General features: G+C 38.9%; 1 protein-coding gene and 1 long non-coding RNA gene across 4 annotated transcripts in view; both read right to left on the minus strand.

The window, feature by feature from the left end:
- LOC117979156 (uncharacterized) overlaps nt 1-26,366 on the minus strand; it is an 830,677-nt gene that overhangs the window by 188,662 nt on the left and 615,649 nt on the right. The gene's annotated exons all lie outside the window — the stretch shown is intronic.
- LOC129397163 (uncharacterized) lies at nt 1,927-16,734 on the minus strand. The gene is made up of 3 exons (XR_008624353.1): nt 16,683-16,734; nt 9,430-9,465; nt 1,927-7,245 (listed from the first exon to the last, which is right to left on the minus strand). It is a non-coding gene; the product is annotated as an uncharacterized LOC129397163 (long non-coding RNA).

Genomic DNA, 26,366 nt, shown 5'->3' on the forward strand with positions numbered 1-26,366 from the left:
AGAGACAGGGGAATGGTTCTTACACCCTTTTAGTGGACATCTGATTTATTTTTTAAATGGAAAAGCCACTTTTATAGCTACTGTAGTTCAATTATCTCTAATTTTACACATTTTATGCAAATTATCAGCATCTTAATTGCAAATGAGAAGGAAACTTTTTTTTAAAGCAGAACAACAAGGTATAATTTCATATTTTCTTTTCAATTTTTAATCCTATGCTTGGTTCAGTACCATTAAACTTTTAAAACTCTTTTTACACAGTTGTTTAAAATTATGTGTAATTTAAAGCACACTCACATGTTCACAAACACCCATAGCCTTAAACAAGTAGCTAATTTTGTTCCCAGATCTCATTCTCCCTTTTGGAGAAGATACTTTGATGTTCTTCCACATACAATTTCAAAAGACCACAAGGGTATATACTCAAAAGATTTCACAAGGAACTTGGTGTCATGTCTTACAAATTCAGCACACTGGAACAGAGTCTAAGCATCAAGAAACCCAGTTGCAAGGTTTGGTTTTTTGTTTATTTGTTTTTGTTTTGTTTTTTTTTTTTTGCCAAAGTGCCCAGATTTCTAGCAGCAGTATGCTGGTAGACACTCGACAACTGACCCTCGGTGTGGAGATGCAGGGGGCATAATTTGTACATGATGTTTGCCGATTTCCATGGTGTAAACACTCATGCCATGGCTGAGTTCAAGCTGCCAAGGCTGTATCATTCAATGCGAAAGTGAAAAAGATGTGCTGAATCAGCTGGCGAGCTGAGCCCCTGTGGAGCCAGATCTAGCACAGCTCTACTCCCAGAAATTCAGACATGCTTTGAGGATTTCAACTAACTTTACTCTGATTTGGGGTAACCAGAGATAAAAAGCCAATAGAATACAAGTTTTCCATATTGAGTAAAAATTTAAGATTTTATAGACTGACAAAGGAAGTTTAGCATAATACTTACACGTCTAGAATCAGTTCTACTGAAGAATCCAGCAATTGCCAGCCACATAACCTGTGCTAATTCTTCATCATAGAGTCGGCTTCCTTATGTTTAAAATAGTAATAAAGTTTGCTCTGCCGTGAGCTTATCTTCTAATAGTGCGTCCGGAATTGGCGGGTTCTTGGTCTCACTGACTTCAAGAGGCTCGGGCGGCGCGGGAGCCCACGGCGGGGAGGAGGCTCGGGCATGGCGGGCTGCAGGTCCCGAGCCCTGCCCTGCGGGGAGACAGCTGACGCCCAGCGAGAATTCGAGCGCCGCGCGCGAGGGCCGGCACTGCTAGGGAACCCCGCGCACCCTTCGCAACTGCTGGCCCGGGTGCTAAGCCCCTCACTCCCCGGGGCCAGCGGCGCCGGCCAGCCGCTCCGAGGGCGGGGCCCGCCGAGCCCGCGCTCACCCGGAACTTGCGCTAGCCCGCGAGCGCCGCGCGCAGCCGCGGTTTCCACCCGCGCCTCTCCCTCCACACCTCCTCGCAAGCAGAGGGATCCGGCTCCGGCCTCTCTGTCTCCCAGAGAGGGGCTCCCACAGTGCAGGGGCGGGCTGAAGGGCTCTTCACCGGCCGGAGTGGCACAGAGTGGCCTCGAGGCCGCGGAGGGACCGAGAGCGAGCGAGGGCTGCTAGCATATTGCCACTTCTCAATAGCAAAAGAGCTTGTAGGTGAGCACTTGGTACATTGAAAGGATGTGCAAATAAAAGCAAAATGTCTTCCTGGTTTATTAAACAATTATTGGTTTAGTCAACAAAATGTCACTATAGGAGATACAAAGATGTATATATCACAATATGTGAGTTATTTTTCAATAGATTATAATTAGTGATTTTCTGAAAAAATTCCACCTTGGCCATTTGTGGGAAACATAAGTATTTTTCTGTGTCCTGAATCTTGAAAAAAATCAGTCAGGAAATTAGGAAATGAGGAAAAAGGGTTACCACTCTGATATGGATTAAAGTTTAATTTTAATATGTGCTAATTTCTCCAATGAAAAGAACAAAAAGAGCAGAATTGCCATAATTAATACTCCCTGGGAAGAATGAGTAGTGCCCACAAAAGAATTCAAAGATGGTGATGACATTAAGTGAGCTCCAAGCACTTATCACATCCACCCCTCACTGCAAACAATATTCCGCTGGAACATTGCTCAATGGCCCACTCAAAACAGTTCATAGTCCCAACACTTCCCAGTAGAGATTCTCCTTTTTTTTTCCCAATCATATTTCATCCTAGCACATCAAGCAAAGAAACAGTCATTTACCTCCAACAAAATCTAGACTCCTCTGGAAACAGAAGCAAATGAGAACAGAAATAAAGACCCTTGTGTTAGCATTTCTCATTAGATTCTCTGCCTAACAGTAACCTGGCTTGCTCATACTAATGTAGGACTCGGGGCAGCTGGTCTAAGACTTATTTGCAGAAAGGAAAATGAAGAGTACATATGAGTGCCTGACTTTTACTACTTCTCTTTTCTCCTTCCCCTTTGTGACTTCGTGCTGGTTTGCAATTTGTGTTTTCACCACTGTAGTTAATTCTGAGACACAGTTGATCAATTCATAGCCTCCTTAGTAATGGAAGTGCTTCTAAATAATTTGCGTAAAGCTTAACACTTTGATGGAGAGAATTCCTACCAGTCCTTTCATCCTGTATTTAGCTGGTTACCCTTCATTGAAGTTAATTTGTGGCATAATTAATGAAATAAGCTTCCCTTCTGACTTGCTTAAATAGTTATGCCAGGTGACTTGGAAAGTATCTTTCTATTTACAAAGAAGCACTGCTCACTAAAAGGTCTGGGACCTTTCTGCATAACCCCTGGCAGCCAAAATATTAAACCTTGAGCACGTGACTGAGGCCCGACAGGCTGAACAATACACATGCCTCCTAATGCATGTCAACAATTTTACTATCTGGTACAAATGGAAACTTGCTGAATTTATTCCCTAAAATGCTTTTTATGCTTTTCTTGGTTCTTGCTTAGTGGTAATGTATTTAAATGTCTGGAAGAAATATTCAAAAAAATGAAACACATAACTTTAGTTGAGATGCCTACATTTCAAACCAAATACTGGCAGATCAGTGAGTATCTGGGCTAATACTATCCTTATTTGATTAGGATAATCCAGCGAGACACTGACTCATGCCTTCAGATCCTGCCTTTTAACCAATCAATATTTTTAGGGTTATGGTTTTCAGAAGGCAGGTGATAGTTTTGGAGATGATAACATCCCAAGCTGCTGCTGACATTGAGATGCATATTTAATATGTTCCTGGAATGACAGAATACAGCAATGTTGGAATCTCCCCCTAGAAATACACATGCACACACACATATACACACACACACACACACACACACACACACACAGCCACTAACCTTTAAATTCTTGAAGCCCCAATACAGATTTAGCAAATTGCCTCTTATTAATGTCAATGAACATTTGAAAATGTAAGAAGAATTGGGACTGAATACTTTTCCCTTGGATGGTCCTGTCTTTTCAGCGTTGAGAAACTCCTGAGAAGGAAAGGGAAGAAGCAGCTCTCCACTCAAAGATCAATAGTGGGGACAGGAGAAGGGGACAGTGAGTATAGCTAAAGCAATGACCTTTATCAGCACATGTCACTACCTACACAGAGCGGCAGTTCACATGAGAACAGGGGAAGGTGGGAAAACAAAGGGAAGATATTAGACTTGGATTTTGTAGAATGCCATTAAAATATATCTATTTTAATTTCACATGACTAAAATTATCAGCTGGCTTTGTATTAATTTTCCCTTGTCTGAAATTAGTTGTCAGACTTCTGTTTATAGCCTAATTACCTTTTTCCTGAAAAAAAAAAGGAGTTAAAAGTAATAACAATAAATTTGTAATGCAAAAGCTACAAGTGTATGTATTAGGACAGGTTAGGGATGGTTCTAGGAACAGGATTTGGAAATTGTTTAAACGAATGTGAACAGCTTTCTATTTTTCTGAAGACTAGAATTTTGCTAGTTCTCTCTATATCATTCAGTGCCATGATTATTTCTTGTGACCACAGACACTTGAATGTGAGTAGTGAACAGGTAGCTGCAGTTTGGTGTCATCTATTTTATTTAGCTGTTTTATCAAACCAGCTAGGTAATTAAAGGTTCATAGTCAGGGCCACAAATTGGCAAATATTTTTGTTGCAGGCCAGATAGCAAATACTTTTGTCTTTTGGTCCATATAATTTCCATCACAACTACTCAACCCTGCCATGTGTGCAAAAACAGCTACAGATGATGTGCAAACAAATGAGTGTGACTATGTTCTGATAAAGCTTTATTTACAAAAACAGGCAGTGGGGTAGATTTGGCTCACAGGCCATCATTTGTCAACCCCTGCTCAGGACAATTCAACCAACGGACTGTGGAAAGAAAGTAATGTATGCCCAGCCACAGCAGAGAGTAAGTGCTCAACAAATATATTTTGAATAAAAATTAGTATTAATTAAACTAAAGCACACACACACACATTTTACTCAACACTAGAAAAATGAAGCTACCTCAAAATCAGAATCTATGATTTAAAAAAATTAGTGACTTCTTGGAATCAACAAAACTAAGTAGCAAATGAACATGAAGGAGACACAGATTTAGCAAACTGGCTCTCATTAATGTCAATGAGCATTTAAAGTTAATATTCATGGAAGCTAAGTAAAGGCAAACTGCTCTTCACAATCAACTGGCCACAAAGGATGCCACTATATTATACAATACCATATAAAAACTGAGATTTACAGTTATGCCCTTCTGCCATCAAAATAAGAGAATGTTGCAGAAAATGTTGGCTAAGTCAGGGAGATGTGAAATGTTTTTTGTTGGTTGGTTGGTTGGTTTGTTTTTTGAGATGGAGTCTTGCTCTGTTACCCAGGCTGGAGTGCAGTGGCGCAATTTGGGCTCACCACAACCTCTGCCTCATGGGTTCAAGCGATTCTCCTGCTTCAGCCTCCTAAGTAGCTGGGACTACAGGTACGTGCCACCATGCCCAGCTAATTTTTTTATTTTTATTTTTAGTAGAGACGGAGTTTCACTATGTTGGCCAGGCTGGTCTCAAACTGACCTCATGATCTGCCCACCTCGGCCTCCCAAAGTGCTGGGATTACAGGCATGAACCATCGCACCTGGCCCGAAATGTATTTATTTTTTTAAGGTACACATTGAAATGAGAAGTTTTAAAATAATTATCTCTCTTGAAAATATGAGCTTTATTTATCTCATAAATAAGCTTCAGATTTGAGGGTAACATTCTGGATCTCGGTCCAAGCACTGCTTCTTGCCCTATAGCCAGAATTTTCTCATCCAGTGACAAGGGCTGGGCCAGATAATCCATGGTACACAGACCCTGATTCTAAAATTCAGTGAGTCCGATGCTAGCTTCCACTATCTGCTTTTTAGTTAGAGAATTCCTGACTTTTTCTATTATGTTTATTACCTAAAGGTGAAGTGTTGGATTGCTTGTTTTTTTCCTCCCCTACTAAGCAGGTTTTCACTCCACTTCCCACATCCCACCCCAGACCTCTCACAAAAAGAGTCTCATCTGAAATGTGAATGCAGCTTATCTCCCCATAGGTAGCCAGGAACAGGGTGCACAGTCAAGGCAACCCCAAAAAGGGCCTCTCTCCCGGCCGCGCCTGCAAAGTCGTCCTGAGCGTCCTGAACGTTCCTCAGCTGGAGGGGCTTTTCCCTGCTCAGTGTCTGGACCATTGCCAAGAAGATCTGTCCAGCTGTAAGCCTGATTTTATATAGTTATTTTCACTTATTTTTTATTTTGCAAAATGTAAACGAATCTGTTTAGCTAGGAAATCACGTCCCTTGAAAGTGATTATAACCTAATTTGACATGCAGTATTTGTATACTTATTCTAGTGTTATGATGCATTTACTGTGTTTACATAAATACAGATTTCTGTATAATTACCACAAGATAATGTAAAGAGTTAATCATATGAAATCCCCCAAAATCTCATTTGAGTGATTTTTTTTTAATTTGAAAGTAAATTTTCCTTTAGAAACAAATTGGGCCCATTTCCAAAATATTCTATAAATCTTCTTTGAGAGGCTCACAAAAACATCTACTTTATCCATTCTTACTGATCATTAAATGATATGGTCTAATTGCCCTTACACCTAATATGTGCCCAATAGCAGCAAAGATAGCATAGACATGAGTCTTGCCTTCAAGGGTGTTACATGTAAACAAGTCTGGAAGGGCTTCATGGGGAAAGGTGGAACTCTGCCTTGAACTTATCTGCTGATCTTTGATAATCACTATGGTTCCTTCATGATCTATACAATGAAAACTGAATATAAGAGAAGATTTTTATAGAAGAAATATCAAAAAGAGAGGTAACTAGCATGAAGGAAGAACTATACAGATTTTAAAACTTACCTCTTTTTATTTTATTGACAAATAAAAGAATTTCCCTCAAATTGGAATACTTTACTAAAACTGGGAAGGAGTAATCACATAAAGAACAACCCAATAGTTCTATACTCATACACCAATTGAAGCTATACTAGTAGATAGCAATATACAAGTATATCAATATACTACTTTTTTATCTTTCTGAAGGTAAATCAGTGTTTCTCTCTGCACTTATCTGCTTCCATTCATTCAGTTTTTTGTTTGTTTTTGTGACAGAGTCTTGCTCTGTTGTTCAGACTGGCATGCAGTGGCACAATCTCGGCTCACTGCAAACTCCCCCTCCGGGGTTCAAGTGATTCTTGTGTCTCAGCCTCCCCAGTAGCTAGGATTACAGGCATTTGCCACCACACCCGGCTGATTTTTCTATTTTCAGTAGAGACTGGGTTTCACCATGTTGCCTAGGCTGGTCTCAAACTCCTGACCTCAAGTGATCTGCCCACCCCTTGGCCTCCCAAAGTGCTGGGATTACGGGCATGAGCCACTTTGCCCGGCCTCATTCTGGTTTTGTTGTGTGCTTTGTTCTGTCTTGGAATATTTGAGGGTTAAAAAATTAGGTCAAAAGTCTGCCAGCGTATACCAAGCTGTGTGTATAGTGAAAGGAGGGCTGGCAAAATGTCTACCATGGCATCTGCTTTAGAAAGGTGAAGCTATCACTGCAGGTGTACACATCACTAATGCCATCCTTTCTTATCACTGGGTGCTGGAAACTTAGGTAAACCAGGGAGGAGAAAGTATCTTCATTTCTCCCAAGAGTGTTATTTCTCCATCATCATGTTCAAAGCCTTCTCTCAATTCTTTGAGTTCTTCTCTTTATCTTGTTTCCTAAAAGAAAAATGACATTTAGACATAGCTATCAAGTAATGTCCCCAGTAAGACAGATTTTTAAATGAATGAATTCCAAACAATTTCTATTTAAAAATCATCAGAACAAAAGACAGATATTCAGAAATAACATGGGTTACAAGAATTGCTTATGGTCTTAAAAAAAACAAAGTCACTATTTGTTACTAATATTCATGACTATCATTTAATATTCTATACGTTTCCATGAAATCTAATTCAAGTCAATACTTCAAAGACTTGTTTTCATCAATGTACACTGACTAAAGTACCTTAGCATGTCCAGTGGTTCACAAGTTCATTTCTTCATATCAAAAGAAGGAATAAAAAGTACCCATCATTTGTCAGTGACATCCTGTAGAACTAAAATAGTGGTATGATACCACCATTTGTAGAAGTATTAGTTATTATTTCTATAACTAAATGAATTTTAACCATCAATTAGGGAATACTTAAAAGGTAACACCCTGCAGGTAAGCTGACTAAACATGTATACCCTACTTTCTGTTTCAAGCCCAAGTTCCACTTTGTTCTCCCAATCTAGATTCAGGATAGGGTCATCATGGTGAAGAATTCTAATTATGTGATTTGGATCCTAGTTCTTCTACTCAGTCCCGTGGTCCTTTGAGCCAGTTGTCAAACCTTTCTGTGCTTTAGTTTCACTGACTGCAAAATTGGAATAACAAACAGTTCCCATTTTTTGTAAGGGTTTATGTAAGTTATTCCCAGAGGACACATAGAGCATTGCCTGGCACATGGTAAAATCACAGGAAATGCTCGCTAGTTGTACTGGAAGCACATGAGCCTTGGATGGCCTTGATTTACACTTACCACTATATTTTCCTCATTTATTTATTCAGTCTATTTCCTAAATTCTAATCAATGTCAATGGGAAATTAAATTAATGATAAATTATCCATTTAAGTGTAGGTGTTCTCCTCCTACCTCCAGTATCTCCATTACATTTCTGTCTTCCATTAATGTGGCTAATGGTGAAGGGACTACGTTCATGACTACCTTATTCATCTGCCTATTTGATGTTCCTAGTGGGAGACACTAGACACTAAGAATGACACTAACTATAATACCAACAGTATAGGAAACTGCCTGATTACAAAGTTTCCTTTTATTGCTTCCCTCTCATCTTCAGCCTACTTTCCTTTCTAACTGACCCAACTAACCCAACCCAGGCTACCAAAGATGAGCTCATGTGAAATGCAAAATGTCCAAGGTCCACCCTTGCTCCCCTTTTGCCAGTCAGTGCTTATAAAACTCCTAGGGCAAGTTTCCTTATTTTTGACATGAGTTCTTTGTCATAATCATCTCAGGAAAAGGAATAATTTCTCCTGCTGCATCTATAGCATTTTCACAGTGTTACATCCAAACTGACTTGATACAGTCTCAAGGGGATGACAGGATGTTTCTGTGGAAAGTCTTCTCAGAGGTGGGGATTTTGTTAGAGAGCCACATGCCCCACTTTTGAGGCAATTACCCCAGTTTTCACATTCTCTCTCTCCTGCGTTTCAGAGAACAGATCGAACGTTCTCTTCCTCCGGGTCCCTGTTGATTGCCTGAACTGTGAGAGTGCTGCTTGAAATGACAAGGGAATGGGGTAGAATTGGAGTCATCCAAATAGAAAACATGTGGTAGGAGGCTCACTATTCAATAGTACATATTCTATGAGGCCTCCCTGAGGGTCGTCAGGTTTTCAGCAGAATATTAGTTGGTTACTTAACACTCTCTATTACCTTCACTTGAAGACTTTAAATCAGGAAGCTTTGCTTAATTTTACTAAATAAGATACCAGAAAATGGAATCCCCCTTATTTTCAATTGATAGGATGAGGAAAACTCTCCTACAACAATGCTCTTTCTACTCTGGAAGGAGATGCTGTATCATGAATGTGCATGTTTGGTCTGCTTAGTAAAGTATTCATAGAATCATATAAAGCACATACTCTTCAGGTTTTTCAGTTGGCAGACATGAGAAATAGTTTTATTTTCATTTTGTTTTAATTTTCTCTGATCTCTAAAATGTATCATTTTGCATGTGAGAAACCCAAACAAAAGACAAAAATATCAGAAGTGTCTTGCTTCAAATTACATTGGTTTGTAAATAAGTTTAGGATGGTTTATTGAAAACAGGATTAAAATTTCTCTGTCTCACCTACTGCCAACACAACTTGCTTCTGCTGTGGCACATCTGAAGGAAAAAATAAATGTTAGATGTGAAATTTATAAAAAATGACACGGAGAAAAACAATGCTCTTAATAAATAATATATTATTATAAGAGAAACAGAGTGATTGAGTAATGGCACGCTAATGATTTTTCCCCAACAGCTAGCACACCTGCTCTGGCATTGTTTTTGTACCGATTTGTTTTCTTTGCTCAGCAGAACTACTTACTGTGAGAACAGTCGTCATGAAGTCGTTTACAAAGGTGACTAAACTACCTTCTGCTAGGGTGTCAAACTGCCCCAAATTGGAAGATCAAATAAAATTCTGAATATGACGCCTGGGTGTTGGAGTGAGCACGTGTTGTGAAACACTACTGAATGGGGAGCTCAGACTGTCTTTGAGAAATCTTTACCAAGGTCCCAAGGGCCATTTTACAGATTGCCTTCCTAAATTTTACAGTGTAAACAGCCCAGACTGGAATGAATCAACATGTGTAAAGAACTGTGAGGCAGCTCCTCTCTCTCCCTGGATCTCAATGATTGTTACAAAGATGAAGGTTCCAGTAATTCCTCCAGCTCTGAATTGTCATTTGACCTATGCCAAATGTCATCAGTTTCTGGATTACCATTTATTTCTATCACATGAAAACAAATCCACTGTCTTTATCATAGAGATTAAATATAGGCAAGAGATATAAACAGAGTTGAAAATGTATAAAGGAACAGTGATTAATATTAAAAACAATTTTGGGTATTATTTGGTAAAACATCATTACCAATAAGTATATAAGAGCAGGTTTGGGCATTGTAAATGCATTTCTTATACTTGTTATCTAATCTATATGCCATAATCGAATGTATATTGTCATCTTGATGCCATTCATCCTTGAAGCACTGACATTTGCTATTCTAGAAAAGGCCATTTCACAGAGTTCTCTATTATAGTGCCTGAACTTCTGTTTCTGAATGAGATTCAATGGGATTTCTAGAGGGGGAATAGAAGAACACCCATTTCTACTTTTCTGTCTTCAAAGTTAAGACGTAGCAATGATTACACATTCTTTTTAAGGGAATAGGCTCAGATTTAAGGCAATGGAAATCAGTTGTAAAGAGTAGTCAATGATAATCTGTAATCTCAATTCCTGTTCAAAAACCACTTAGCATAATTTGGCCTACATTTACTAAGCAAAAATTAGACACTGACCAGAACCAGAAGGAGAAACTAGTAGTGTAGGGGTTGACACTGTGGAATGGTATTGAATGGCTCATTCTGATTTGCCAGGCCTTCTCACAACAGTGTCAAGGCCTTGGAGTCACAAGACACTGAGTTCTTATACAGCCTTAGCTGTGACAGTATCTTCTGAAACTTCTTTCGGCTATATCTTGAGAGGTGAGTCAAGTGTCTATTTGGAGGCAAGACCTTAGTTGTGTGTTTATTTTGTGTCTTGTAGTTTGAGTTAGGAAAAATGTCAGAACAAACACAATGCCATTTGCAAATGAGTTAGCTGGTTTGTGGATGCTTTGCCCAGCATGGAATGTCTATGTACATTCATTGGTAGTCTCAGGAGCTGTACTTGAAGCGTCTGCAAATGGTAAATTACCATCTGATGTGTAACACCATGGTTTATCATCTTACACTTGATTAAGTCAAGCAGGATATTGTTTATAATAAGCTACAGATGTGTGTGGTTTAATTGGATTACCTTGTAAAGCACTTAGGTCAGGGTTTGTTGCATAGTAAGCTCTCAATAAAATTACACCCTGGGTAATTGTCATGGAACTATCTTAGAGAAAAATGGCTTTAAAAGGCCATCACATCCAGCCTCCTGCCTCTGTGTGGTAAGTATCATACAGTGAATTACTTTCTCCAACTCTTCCTTCTCTTATCTTATACATTTACATGTCTATCCTGGCTTGGCCATATGACTTTCTTTGGTCAATGGGACATTACAGGAATGTTGGAGAGCAGAGCTGAAATATGCTTGTGGAATTGGCCTGCTATCTTGCACTTCAACCATTGCCATGAGAAGATATTCCCCAGATAGTCACTGTCCCTTCATCTTAGGCCTCAGAATGCATATGGCTGTCCCAGTCACCTCATGCACATCATTTTTGTGGCAATGGCTGATAGATATGTAAATATAAACTATTATTTGCCATTAATGTGTGAGGCATCCAAAACCCTAAAGGGTAAGTGTATTAATTTTCTAGAGCTGCCATAACAAAGTATCATCCACTGAAGGGCTTAGGCAATATAAATTTATTTTCTCACAATTGTGCAGTCTAGAAGGCCAAGATCAAAGTATTGGAAGGGTTGGTTTGTTCTGAGGTCCATGTGGTAAAGATCTATCCCAGGAAACTCTCCTTGACTTATAGATAGTTATCTTCTCTCTGTGCCTTCAAAAGGTCCTCCCTCCCTGCATTTATCTGTGTCCTGATTTTCTCTTCTTTTAAGGACACTGGTCATACTGGATTAGGGCCCACCCTAGTGACTTCATTTTATCTCGTTAAAGACTCTATCTCCAAATACAGTCACATTTTGAGGTACAGCGGGTTAGGACTTCAACACATGGACTTTGAGGAGATGAAATTCAGTCCACAAAAGTAAGTGATGTACAAGTTTTCTACCAGTACAGGGAAATAAAACCCACTTTGTCTGCTACCTTTCAATTTCAATCTTGGGTTAGCAATTTTTTCAAGGGACCTAGAATTCACTCTTCTCCACAAGTTAATATCTGTGTGTTTTAGCAACCTAATACTACATGCCTGGAAATTTAGGCCTGAGCACGGGGTAGCACTTTTCAGTGAGCAGAGGCTGAGCATATCTCTCTTATGATGCCATTGACATTTCAGGAACTGTAGGGCATTGCATTCTGGCTCTGAGGGATCATTCTGGACCTACCACTTCTGTCATCAATAAAACAGCAACAGACAAAGCATTAAAGTAAGTTGTCTAAATTGAAAAGGAATTTATTTGTCAATTCATCAGCATGTAACTAGGCAAATGTGTATGAGAATGTTCCTGTATGGTGGAACCCTCAAATGGTAAAGAGAAAACTTTCAAGTAATACTAGGAAATGCCTTCAGACAAATAAAGTCTGTTGTAAGTACTGTGCCTGACTTGGGATGGATGACTTGGAGAAGTTTCCATGTGCACAGTTCATCTTTGGCCAACCTGACTTATCAAGTTGGTCAGGAACCCTACCTTCATCATGGGTCTTCCAAGCTCTGCCACCTCAATCATGTTTTCTGATATTTTATAACCACTCCCATTCTCACTTGTTACCCTAGTAGCTTTTCCTGCAGTTTTTTTTTTTTCCTTTCTATGGTCTCTAGGACGCCTCTGTGACTTCATTAAAAAAAACATTTCCATTAAGCAAAACATATTACACAAAGAAAGAAAGTGAGAAAGAGAAAGAAAAAGAAAGAAAGAAAAGAGAGGAGAGAGAGAAAGAAAGAGAAGAAAGAGAAATAAAGAAAAAGAAACAAAGAAAAAAGAAAGAGAGAAAGAAAGAAATGAAGGAAGAAGGAAGAAGGAAGGAAGGAATCAAAATTCTTCACCTGACTTTGAAAACCTCTCCAAAATGGAAGATTCTTTCATGTCACTTCCCTCACCAACACTAGTCTCTCATATAAGCCCTTCTCTGCACATGGGCCTGGATTTTTGCTAAATTCATGCACCTCTTAATGTTATCCAATTCACTGCTTTAATACATATTGTTTCCCTATGTAAAGTGACCTCTCTCATCCTCTCCACCTGTGCTAATATTATTCTGTGTCAAGGCACAGCCTAAGAGGCTTCTAAACCCTTCGTGTTCACCCAGCTGACATGCTCACTCTCCACCCCCTACTTCCAACCGTTATAGCCTTTATCTCTCTCAGTATGCATCATGCATTATAACATAAAGTTATTTATCTTTTTAACAAATACATTTTCTCTCCCAAGTGATATTATTAGTTCTTCACAATCAAGAACTCATCTTTTCACTGATATCATTAACAATGAAAACAGTGTTACGTATGCAGCAGATTGCTCTTTAAAAATACATTGAATAACATTTATTGAATGAATCAATGGCATCAACTCAATATACGTTTATTAATTGAATAATGAAATATGGAAGAAACAAAGTGAGTACGTATTGAATAAGTGAATCTCTGAAATCAAGCCTACAGACTGCCCAGATGTTCTCACCCATGGGGAAAGTTCCACAGTTCCAAATCACAGTTGGATGATATTTACACGGCTTAATACCATCTTTACTGAATTATCTCAAGTTTTCACTGATATAAGAAATAAATGTTTTGTCATGCAGCCTAATTTATATTTCTTGGCATATATGAGCATTCTATTCATAATATAGCTATTTATAGTCATTTGTTTTGCTTTAATACAATTTAACTCAGAAGTACTGAATAGAGGGCATTCAAGTTTTTGATGGTTCAGTGAAGTCAAACATATTTCAGAAGCAAATCTGGGCCACAGGGCCTTATTTTGGACATAAAACAGTGAGAGTATAGAAAGGTTAAATAATATGCCCTAAGATGCACAGCTAATTGGCAAAAAGCTCTAGTCTAGAATAGAGATTCCGTCCGTCCCTATACCATATTCTTCACTACCTCCTGCTACTACTATTGGTGAAATAATTAAAAGACAATCTGCAATATGACCATTTTCTTCAAAATAATATTTTAATGCTATTCTCTGCACATCGACTATTCACATGCTGTAGATTATAGCATAATCTATATTATGCTGTGTATAGAAGAAGTTTAATTTCCAGCACCATAAGGGAGTCTTTGTAGTGGTTTCCCTCAACTAAGACAAGATAGAAATTGGTATAAATGTGTGATCCAGGACCAGGCAAGCACAGGACACCCAAGTTGAGCTAAAACTAGGGAAGGGACAACCACCACACAAATGCAGAAGTGGCCAAGCTGAAAATGAACCACAATCACCCCATATTTGCTTTGAAATTTAAGATCCTTAAATGGATATCCCTCCTTTAAGTGGATATCCCTCCTTTAAGTGGAAATCCCTCCTTTAAGTGGAAAGCCTCCATATGAAGCTTTTGTTCATACAATGTGCTATTAACTAAATATTTGTAGAACCCTAAAATTCATATGTTGAAGCCCTAATCCTCAATGTGATGGTATTTGAAAGCAGGGGCTTTGGGAGGTAATTAAGTTTAGACAAGGTCAAGAGGGTGGGGTTCTTATAATGAGCTTAATACCCTATAAAAAGAAGAAGATATACACAATCTCTTTCTATTTCTCTTTTTCTCTCTCCCTCCACAGGAAGGCTCCAAAGAAAGGCCACATGAGGACATAAGAAGAGATGGCATCTGCAAGTCAGGAATAGACTCTCACTAAGAACCAAATGCACTGGCACCTTGATCTTGGGCTTTCAAGCCTCCAGAACTGTGAGAAATACGTGTCTGTTGTTTAACTCATTCAATTTATGGTATTTTGTTATAACAGTACAGAAAGACTAAGATAGTAACTGGTACCAAGAAAGTGGGGTGCTGTTATAACAAATGCCTAGAAATGTGGAAATGGCTTTGGAACTGGGTAATAGGTAGAGACTGAAAGAGTTTTTAAGATGCAAGCTAGAAAAAGCTAAGATTCCCATAAAGGGCAGTTAGGGATGATTCTAATGAGACTTAGAAAGAAAAGAGGAGAGCTGCAGAGACCGCGTCTATCTTCTTGGGGGATATCTAAATAATTATGAATGGAATGTTGGCATAAATATGGACAATAATGGCCATTTTGGTAAAGGGCATTCAAGTTGTTTGGAAAAACTTAGGTAGAAATGAGAAACGTTATTGGAAACTGGAGGGAAGGCAACTTTTGTTTTTAAAAAAATAATACTTGGCTGAATTGCATTTGTGTTCTAAAGTTTTGAGGAAGGTAGAACTTCCAAGCAATGAAATTAGATATTTAGCTGAGAATATTTCCAAGAGAAGTGTCGAAGGAGTGGCCCAGTTCCTCCTGACTACTTATAGTAAAATGCAAGAAGACAGAAATAAATTGAAGAAGGAATTGTTAAGCAAAGATAAACCAGAACTTAAAGATTAGAAAATTCTCAGCCCATCTATATTGTAGAGAACGCTAAGCATGTGGTGGAGCAACCACTTGATAAGAGGATTAATATGGGTAGGAACCATGGACCTAATCAGCCACCCCAGCAGGAACAATGCTAATTTGAATGTAAGGGGACAGAGATGAGACTAAATGAAGGAAAGCTTTCACACTTTTTACATCCTACAGGACTAGACCAGAGAGCTATTTGGCTGTCAACATTATTCTTCAGGGAAATAGAAGCATGACCCTGAAGGTGATTCAGAAATCATCAAAGCTGCTTCCTTGCTTTCAAAGAAGCAGGAAGGGCAAATGCCTTCACTTCAACAGCGAGATTGCAGCATCCTAGAGCAGTAAAGGAGGGCCCACCAAGAGATTTTGGAGCATGACTCTTCACAAACCCCACCTGGCAGAACCACCCACCCCAATGAGTCTGGAAGGCAGGACTGCTGCTCCAGTTGGTCCAGTAGGCAGGAAATCATTTTAAAGAGGATTATTACTGAGCCTTAAGATTTCACGGAATTTGCCTTCTTAAGTTTTGGACTTTCTTGGGATCCATCATTCTTTCTTCGTTCAGATTTCTCCCTTTTTGAAGGGAAATGTCTATCCTATGCATGTCCCATCATTGTATTTTAGAAACACAGACTTTTTCTGGTTTCACAGGATCACAGATAGAAAGGAATTTTGCTTCAGGATAAATGTATTTCTAGTTTCATCTATATCTTATTTAGATAATATTTAGATAAAACTTTGGACTTTAGAGTTGATGCTGGATCAAGAGTTCTGGGGCAATTTGGATGGAATAAATGTATTTTGTATGCAGGAAGGACATTAATTTGGGGGATCACGGGTATACTATTATGGACTGAATATTTGTATTCCTCAAAATGTTGAAGTGTTGAAAACCTAATCCCCAGTGTGATGACATTTAGAGGTGGAGCATTTAGGAGGTAATAGGGTTAAATTCGGTTATGAAGGTGGGGCCTTCATGATTGGATTAACACCCTTATAAAAAGAAGGAGACACAAAATCTGTCTCTGTCTCTCTTTCTCTCTCTCCTCTTTCTCTCTTTCTCTTTCTTCAAATGCATGCACCAAGGAAAGATCACATGAAGACATAATGAGAACACTGTATCTACAAATCAGGAAGAGGACCCTTACCAAGAACTGAATCCACTGGCACCTTGATCTTGGATTTTGCAGCCTCCAGAACTGTGAAAAATAAATGTGTATTGTCTAAGCCATCCAGTCTATGGTATTTTGTTATAGCAGGCTGAGAAAACTAAGAGACTAAGACACCCATTCAATACACCTTGACTCACCTGACTATAAACTCATCTCAGCTCTGTGTTAAGAGGAGGGCTAGGCCAGGAGTGGTGGCTCACACCTATAACCCCAGCACATCAGGAGACCAAGCACATTGGGAGGCCGAGGAGGGAGGATCACTTGAGCTCAAGAGTTCAAGACCAGCCTGGGTATTATAGCAAGACCTCCTCTCTACTAAAGTCAAAAAAATTAGCCAGGCATGGTGGTGTGCACCTGCAGTCCCAGCTACTCTGAGGGCTGAGGCAGGAGGATTGCTTGAGACTGGGATATGGAGGGTGCAGTGAGCTATAATAGTGCCACTGTACTCCAGTCTGGGTGACAGAGAAGGACCCCATCTCAAAAAAACATATAAATAATTAATTTTTAATTTAAAGTAAGAGGCTTAATAGCCTGGTTCTGTGATGTCACATATGCACCCATTAACAGTAGCCTTCTGGTGACAATGACTTAATCTACTAGCACAGGTAGGCAATAGAGATAAAAGCTTAGCTAATTAACAAAAAAACTGATTATTCACAATAGTTCAGATATGGAAAGAACTTAAGTATTCATTGACAAATGAATGTTAAAAAAATCTGTGTATACGTATATATACTTTATAAATAAATATGTATAATAGAATATATATGTTTCATATATATATATACAGCCATATATGTGTGTGTGTGTGTGTGGTGTGTTGTGTGTATATATATGTATATGTATATATATGTATATGTATATATTTCCAAGAGTAAAATTTCTAAGGGAGAAATCCTGCCAAGCTTGTTAATCTCATGCAGATGTATATATGTATATGTGTATATATATGTGTGTGTGTATATATATATATATATATATATATATATATATATATATACAGCCTTAAAAAAGAAGGCAATCTTGCCATTTGTTTCAACGTGGATAAAACTGGAGGATATTATGATAAATGAAATAAACCAGATACAGAAAGACAAATACTACCTGAGTTCACTTAAATGTGGAATCCAAAAAGTCAAACTCATGGAAACAGAGTAGAAGGGTTGTTGTCAGGGGCCAGGGAGTGGAGGGAAATGTGAGATGTTGGTCACAGGGTACACACTTTCAGTTCTAAGATGAATAAGTTCTGAGAATCTAATGCACAGCATGGCGACTACAGTTGATAATAATGTATTGTATACTTGAAATTTGCTAAGAGAAAATCTTATGTATTCTCACTACAAAAGAAAAGGTAACTATGTGGGGCAATGAATATGTTAATTCACTTGATTGTGGTGATCATTTCACAATGTATATGTATATCCAAATATATTTTGATGTGTAATTTAAATGTATACAATTTTTATTTGTTAATTATACCTCAATAAACCTAAGGGAAAAGGATTGGATTCCAGGACCATTCTGCTGTTAGCTGTGTGGATTTGAGATTCTGCATTCAATCTACACATTTATATCCAAAAAAGGTTGGACTGGAAAAATACTTGCCCTATAGTGTCCCCAGATACACTGGGGTCTCCCAGAAGTGCATCTTGGCTTTATCAGCTAGGTTATCAGGTTAGGAATTCATGCCTCCCAACCCAACTTCAACCGGAGCTGTTCTGTTTTAATCCGCTGTATACACCAGGATTCTGCATAATGCTTAACTGGGAAAAAAACAGTCCTACTGTTAAAACAATAGCAACAAAACAAAATATTTGAAATCCACTGGAGTAATTAATCTCAGGTGCTTGCTGGCTCCTTCTCTCTATGAGATATTAGAGAGCAGGAAGGCCATTCTGGTGCCTTTCAGATCCTATCAGGCAGTTCTGATCTTGCCTGGATCAGCCTGTGTTATTGGGATCAGCCTGCATTATTGAAGCTACCTACCACACAGAGTCTTAGAGGAATCATTCTCCCCACTTTGAGGGCTTTCTAGGCCATAGGCAATCCAGGATTCTAGATCCAATCAGAAAGATATGGATGAAATAAATTTTTTGCAATTTTCCCTATGGCCAAGACCCACTGTGAAAAAGTTCTGGGATAGTGTGAGGATCTGACTCAACAAATATTCATTGAACATCAAATATAGGCTACACATTAGCTTGGTACTGCTAGGTTTGAGCTGATATTTGTCATTTTGTTTTTGTTGTTGTTGTTATTATTATTTGTTGTTGTTGTTATTATTATTTGTTGTTGCTTTTCCATACCTAATTCAGAAACTCCAGTTCCTACAACTTTATAGAGTAAGAAAATGTAGGGGTTAATGTCCTTTCCCCTGCTCTACATATTTCCATTGAATTCTTCCAACCTCTATTTAGCACTAACTGAATGTTCAATACTGAACTAGGTACGGAGATAAATAGAAGAAAAGTTTAAAAGATATGGTCCCTGTCTTCAAGGATTTAGAGTGTATCGAGGAGAAAAAAAAACTTCCACACACAACACCAGCAGGTAACAAAGGGAGAGTGCTAAATTAGCTACAACCACCTGCCAAAGGTGTGGTACTGACACTAAATCTGCTTGGCAGTTTGAAAAGAGCAAGATCAAAGCGAGCTGGAGTTTTGGGGTCAGGGGTGGGATTTGATCTGTTTATTGAAGGGCTAGAAAGATTTGGACATAAAGAGAGAATAGCTCCTTATAGGAAAAGGGGAAAAATCAGAAGATAAGCACAAGGGGCCCTAAGGAGACTGGCTGCCTTGGAGCAAAAGCTTACTATGTCAAACAGCCTAGACACCTAGCCACTGCCATCATGTTAGTGGAGGTTGCTGGTCAAGTGACTTCTCTGTCCTGGATCTCAACTCTTCAATTTCCAATGAAAATTAGCTCCCAGGCTCCTATTTATCTTAGAGATGCATCTCCATTTAAATGTGTTTAATGCTTGCAACGTGCTCAGTGTTCACTACCTGTGAGAGAGGCATACATTATTATTACCATAATCATCATTTACCACCTGCTTGCCTCACTTGAACCCATTACTCAAGCCATCCCTCTCCCAGGGGGAACCCTTCGTCACCTCTCAGGGTTCATATACCTGCTTTTTGGGAGATAAATTTACTAAATTATCAATTTTACAGTGATCCCTTTCAAACGCTTGGGGAACTTGAAATGGAGAGTGGTATTTGACTTGGATTCCTCAATAACTATGCTTGCTTTGAGAAGCTGATGGTGTTTGAGAGTGGGTCAGTGTCCTTTCAAAGTCAGTAAAAGAAAACATCCCACAGAGTGACTTAGGAAACATAAGATCCAAAATATCTTCCAAAGCAGGGGTCTTCTCACAAGAGAACAATCTTCCACATTTTCCTGTTTCTCCCACGTTCTCTTTTTCTTAAGCTAGCAATGATAATCTGGGAATAAATACACATTTTCTAAGGGAGAAATCCTGCCAAGCTTGTTAATCTCATGCAGATGTGATGATACTTTTACTATGTTGTAATATGGCTTCTTAAAAAACAAGTTGGAAGGAGGGGGGGAAAAGCCCACCAAAAAACAACAAATATTCACCAACCCATATGGTCAGTAATTGCTGTTTAATAGTCCTCCTATTACAAACCTAAGAGGCAGCAGTCTGAATTACCAGTAGAGTATTAATAAACAGGAATGAGTTAATAGTGCATAAAGACCTTCTAGTGGAACAGTGGGGGAGTTGAATATTCTTTTCTTCAGTCAGCTGTAAGTAATTACTGCATGGTGTGCTTCTGACTATTACCATAACAGAGCAATTGGACGTGAAGAATGGATAATAGTATGGACATGGAGGTATTTTTAGAATATCAGCAGTAAAGCAGGTAACTGGCCTACTCCAGTAGAAACCTTTAAATAAGTTTCGAAGACTTATTTTTTTTTCCTTATGACATTTAGCCATGGTAGAATTTTAAAAAGATCAATCTAATACATTATTTAAAATAACTTTACAAAGAGGATGCCTGTGATATGTAAATAAGAAGCCAAGAAGGGAGGAAGGAAAAGCCTAAAAAGCCCAGGCGGACACGAGGCATGAGCCGACGTTACTGTAACTACATAATCACAGGTTCCCTCCTGCTCCTCGGAGACACAGCCTTCCTCTGCCTGGATGCCCAATCTGCTTGACTGGCTCCCACTGGCTGCTCAGGTGAAAGTGAAAATATTCAAATCAGAGCTGTAACTATGATTGCTGGAGTTGTGGGTTTTCTAAAATTGAGTTAGTCATCCTCAGTGATTTAATGATGCATATCATTTATTTTAAAATATTATTACAGGGGCATTGACTGAGCTGCAGCTCCTTTTTCAAGGGACTGTCCATTATGCAATGCGGCAGGGTATGTCATGGATGGCGGCAGGCTGAGATATTGTCTAACGGCACAACATATGTTCTCAGATGAAAACAGCTTGAGACTTTGATTCAGAAAGTGGTAATTTTGTAAATGCACACAAATATCACTTAAGGAATATTTTGATTTTTTTTTTCAGGGTATAGGTCCTTTTCCTGCCTCCTGGCTGCACAGGCCGAAGCTGATTTTTCAATTTGCAGGTTTGTTAAGCATCATGGAATGTTTTGGTTCTCAATCAAGAATATTCTTCCCAAGTGGTTCCAAAGTCCTACGCTTGAAAATAAACGCGTGTCCTCTTTGTCTCCTAGCAGCATGTGTTCCAATGTACAATAGCAGCACAGGACGGAGCAAGGCATTGCCTTTGATTGAACCACCCTATAGGTTTTTAACCTGCCACTCTCAGGGGCTGCAAGCTTTCTTAAAGCCAGGCGGCATGCTCTCTTCTTTGGGCGGCGCTGGCAGCTGGAGTCCAACGGGGGTGGTTAGGAGCCAGGACCCAAGTCCTCCTCCTGGCAGGATTCCTGTCTTACGTTGTGGCACAGGAGCTGAACAGAGGATAAGCCACCCCAGTGCTAATGACCTCAGAGTCCCACCTGAAAAGAAGAAGCACAACCTATGGGACAGATGGCAATGCTTAACTGATCTCTGCCCACCCCTTTGAAGTCCTCTGACAAACAATTGTGTGTGAAATAAACACTGTCACACTTATTTTTCCTGAAAAAAACACATTATTGTGTCTGAGCTCCACCAGCCAGCATATTCTGATTCACCTAGACACAGCCCCTTGCTTGCTAAAAGATGCTGCAGTGGAAATGTACAGCTGTGTATTTCACCTATTTAGCTGGTGATTCTTAATAGAAGTCAAGGGCACACCTGTAGAGGTGTTATGGCGACCCAGGGAGAACCACAGTTTCTCTATGTTGCTGGTTTAGGTTTTCTTTTTTTCACGTTTTTGAAAATAGAGTAGTTCCCTTTTCCATAAGTCTACAGAAAGATGAGGACAAAAGAAAATCTGGCTAATTAAATGCCAATTTTAAACAAAATTTTTCACATTGAACAAAGATCAAAGGTCATTTCTAGAAAGTGCTCATGACCTCTTATTTTAAGGCATTTTAGTGTTTAGAGCATTTGTGTTTCTAATTCAGTAAAATTTTGAGATGTGTACAACTCTCTTTCTGTGTGACCACACTATTTATGGTGATGAGTATGTATGTCCCATTTAAATATATTCTGCATCTCCTATTAATCCTGAAGTTCCCAAGGGCATGGGATGGACCTCTGGGTTTTACACCCAGAGTTGATACCATATCCAAAGGACCAGTACAAAAACTTCCCTAGGAAATGATACCACCAACAACCAGAACTGTTACTGTTTCATACCTAGAGAACCTTCTTGGGAGTAGAGAATAAGAGAATTCTCCTGAGTGAAACTAAGAGGGAGAAAGGGGGCTCCAACACCTTTATATTTCCATTTAGCTCCGAGAAGCCCAGGGAAAAAGAAATACCTGGAACTGTTAAGAAGCTGAGCAGTTTCAGCGGCTACCAATTTATCTCTTCAGTATTTCAGCTGGCAACTCTCTAGTCAAGAATTCTTAGTATTTTCAGGTTTTCCATTGAAACAACTTAGCAGGCCAAAACTCCAAAAAGAACCAGTGAAAAGGTAAATTATTGAATCGATTACACAACTCGACCATTGTGAAACTTTCCAGAGTGGTTGAATTCAGCTACCCTATTCATGGGCTATCATGACAACCATTAGGACTCACAAAAATCTTTTATATTTCTTCAGCATTTGGTAAATAATCCTCTGAAATGTCCACTTATGTAATATTGCAAATAACAATGATAATAAAAGGTCTAAATAATTTGGCCTCTACTTCCTCATTGGTTTCATCTCCTACCATCCTCTCTGTGGTTTTATTTCAGTTCTTCCATCACCCTGAGCTTATCTCTGCATCTAGGTCTTTTCATTGTCTGTTTCCTCTGCGTAGAATGCATTCAACCTCAGTTAAAATGTCATCTCAACAAACCATTCTTAGTGGTTTTCCAAGCATTCTCTAAACCTGCTTTACTTTCCTCACAATTTATACTAGCTGATGTTTTCTTGTTTGTATATATGCTAGATTGAACTCCTTAATTCTTGACTCCTTCATGCTATAATATACATATCATTTGACATGTCACTGTGAGTAGAAAATATTCCTACCTTATTGCAATTAGGCTTAGTCATGTGACTTGCATTGGTTAATTAAATGTTGGCAGTCATCATGAGAATAGGCTTCAGATATGCCCTGTGTCTTGCTTGGATCCTGGTGCTTCTGCCTTTCCCTATTAGAGAAATAGACCCTAGGTAGTCAGTTTTTGAAGAAGAGTGAAGAGACTTTTAGGACAAATCTGAACCTAATCTGAGTCTTGGAACCAAGTCTCCCTATGACCTAAAGTAGCACTGTTTCAGCCAACCCATGAGACCATTAGCAAGGAAATAAACACTTGCTTATGCCACTGAGTTTTGGGTTTGGGTGTGAGGTTTGTTATATATTCTACTTGTGGCAATTGCTAGTTAACATTGAAACTCTACCAAAAATGGGCTTCTGCTGTCAAAAAATATTAAAACGTGTCATTAGTTTGGGATCACCTGGTAAGAAGAGAAGAAACTATTATTTAAAAAGTAATAGCTAGGAAAATGAAAACCCATATTATGCAGTACCAAAACATTTGATAAAACTGTTGACTACAATAATCTGGAAGGCAGAAAGTGTACTAAATGTACTTGTGGCTTTGAGCTGGGAAGTTTTGGGGGCAAAATATTTATAGTATGAATTGGCTGTTGTTGTCTGCATTTATTAAGTTACTACAAGAAAAATATAAGCTTAGAAAAGAATTGACTGACTTGCAAATAAGATTGAGTGAAACTGAGAGAACCCCCAAATTCTGGAAATTATCAGTTTGAAAATTAAACCATTTCTCTCTATAGAGAACATTGCCATTAGAACATCGCCATAAGGTAAGATAAAGATAAAATCAAGAAAATAGTTGTCACACCCATTGGTAAGATTCCTGAAAAAAGGGTGGAGCATGGTGGCTCACACCTGTAATCCCAGCACTCTGGGAGGCCAAGGCAGGCGGATTGACTGAGCTCAGGATTTCGAGACCAGCCTGGGCAACATGGTGAAATCCCGTCTCTACTAAAATACAAAAAATTAGCCAGGAGTGGTGGCGTGCACCTGCAGTCCCAGCTACTCGGGAGGCTGAGGCAGGAGAATTGCTTGAACCTGGGAGGTGGAAGTTGCAGTGAGCCAAGATCGTGCCACTGCACTCTAGCCTGGCCAACAGAGTGAGACTCCATCTCAAAAAAAAAAGATAGAAAAAGACTCCTGAAAAGATTAAGGAGACTGAGGGTGCATCTCACAGATGCCTAATACATGCAAATTACCTACTTATAGCTAGAAAAGAACATGTCTCTAAAAGAATTATGGTTGAGGCATTTGGCACATTGTAGTTGACTGGAAGCAAACAGAAAGTTCACAGAGTTTTTGAGAGAGCTGTATTGGCAAGATTACCACCAGCCTGGATTTTTAAAAATTATGTCTGTTGGAAATGTATAAGAATCTCTGAGACCCCAAGATTTTTCAGACAGGAAGCAGGCTGAGAAATCTGCTCAGCTACCAAGAGGACATATTCTCCTCTACTCATCAGAGAGCCAAAAATGAAAAAGGAAGGAGTTCCAAGACAAGAACAAAGACTCATGTACAACAGTAGACTGGGATAAACTCCCAGGCACAGAAACAGGGCTTAACCAAAATATCTGCCAACATCTTTGTAGGAGACCCTGGAAAATTTGTTCAGCAGAGTTTCAAAATTTCTATATACCAGTTATTCTGTGTTTCTCCCAATTGTCCCCTTGTTGAATGCAGCTGTTTGTTTGTTCTGTTTATATTCCAGCATGGGACATTAGATGTGTGGGGGCAGATAACATATCTTTTCAGTTCATAGAGGTCCAGATCAAGAGAAGTTCCATCCAGACCTGACATGGATCATGAGATCCTGGACTTTGAACTCAATGCCATAATTGGGTGAAACTTTGTGGGTTTCTTGGAATGGCCATTAATATGTCTCAGGTGCAGAAGGAACATGAATTGTGAACAAGAGAGACAACCGTGATTGAAAGACTGAGTTATTATTAATACTTTTAATCTTCATTCTCTTTCTATTATAAAATTATATGTTACCCTTTTTCCTATGTAACTTGCAGTTTTCTCCAATATTTGTGAAAAATACTCCCTTGATCCACTCATATTGGGCTTGGCATGTGAATTGTCTGAGTTAAAGAAATGTTAGTAAATGAGACAGAAGCAGAGATTTAGACTTGTTGTCATGATCTGGCTTGTTTTCTTGCACTCCTACACTTCCCCACAAGAAGAACATGCTCCAGATAGCTGGTCTAGGGAGACTGAAGAAACAAGAGGAGCAGATCTGATCCCAACTGACGGTTTAGAGCCAAGATAAGCAAAACTCTGCTAGGGTCAGTCCCCTCATAGCTAACCCACAGAACTGTTATTGAGATGAATGTTTGATGTTGCAATTCAGAGATTTAGAGTTGTTTATTTCATAGCATTATTGTAGTATAAATGCTAATTGAAACCATTTATGTTTGTTTATTGCTTGCCCCCTCATGAGAATGTAATTGTAGGCTCTATTTTAAAAAGGAAGAGTTCAAGACTAGCCTGGGCAACACAGTGAGACCCCATATTTACAAAAACTAAATTAAAAAAAAAATTAGCTAGGTGCAGTGGCACACACCTGTAGCCCCAGCTACTCAGGAGGCTGAGGTAGGAGGATCACTTGAGCCCGGGAGATCAAGGGAGCAATGAGCTGTGATCGCATCATTGCACTCCAGTCTGGGTGGAAGAGTGATATCCTGTCTCAAAAATAAATGAATAAATAAAAATAAATAAGAAACTTTTTAAACTTTGTTCATCTATGTATTCCAGTGGGTAGAAACATTCTTGGTGTACAGTCATTGAATAAGTATTTTAAAAAGGAAAAATGTAATATATAGTAAGAAACTACCAATTAAACATTAACTATATATTAGAACTCTGGGCGTATAATTTACTGAAAACAAAGTTAAATTTATAGTGGGTAAAGAAGAATGGAAAAACAACAAAAAACAAAAAAAGAAGAATGACATACCTATAAGAAAATAAGCCATTTGAAGTTATTTACAAGAAAGCATTAAAGATATGCTGGGGTG

This window comes from Pan paniscus, chromosome 12 (assembly GCF_029289425.2).
Source record: "Pan paniscus chromosome 12, NHGRI_mPanPan1-v2.0_pri, whole genome shotgun sequence".
Taxonomy (NCBI): Eukaryota; Metazoa; Chordata; class Mammalia; order Primates; family Hominidae; genus Pan; species Pan paniscus.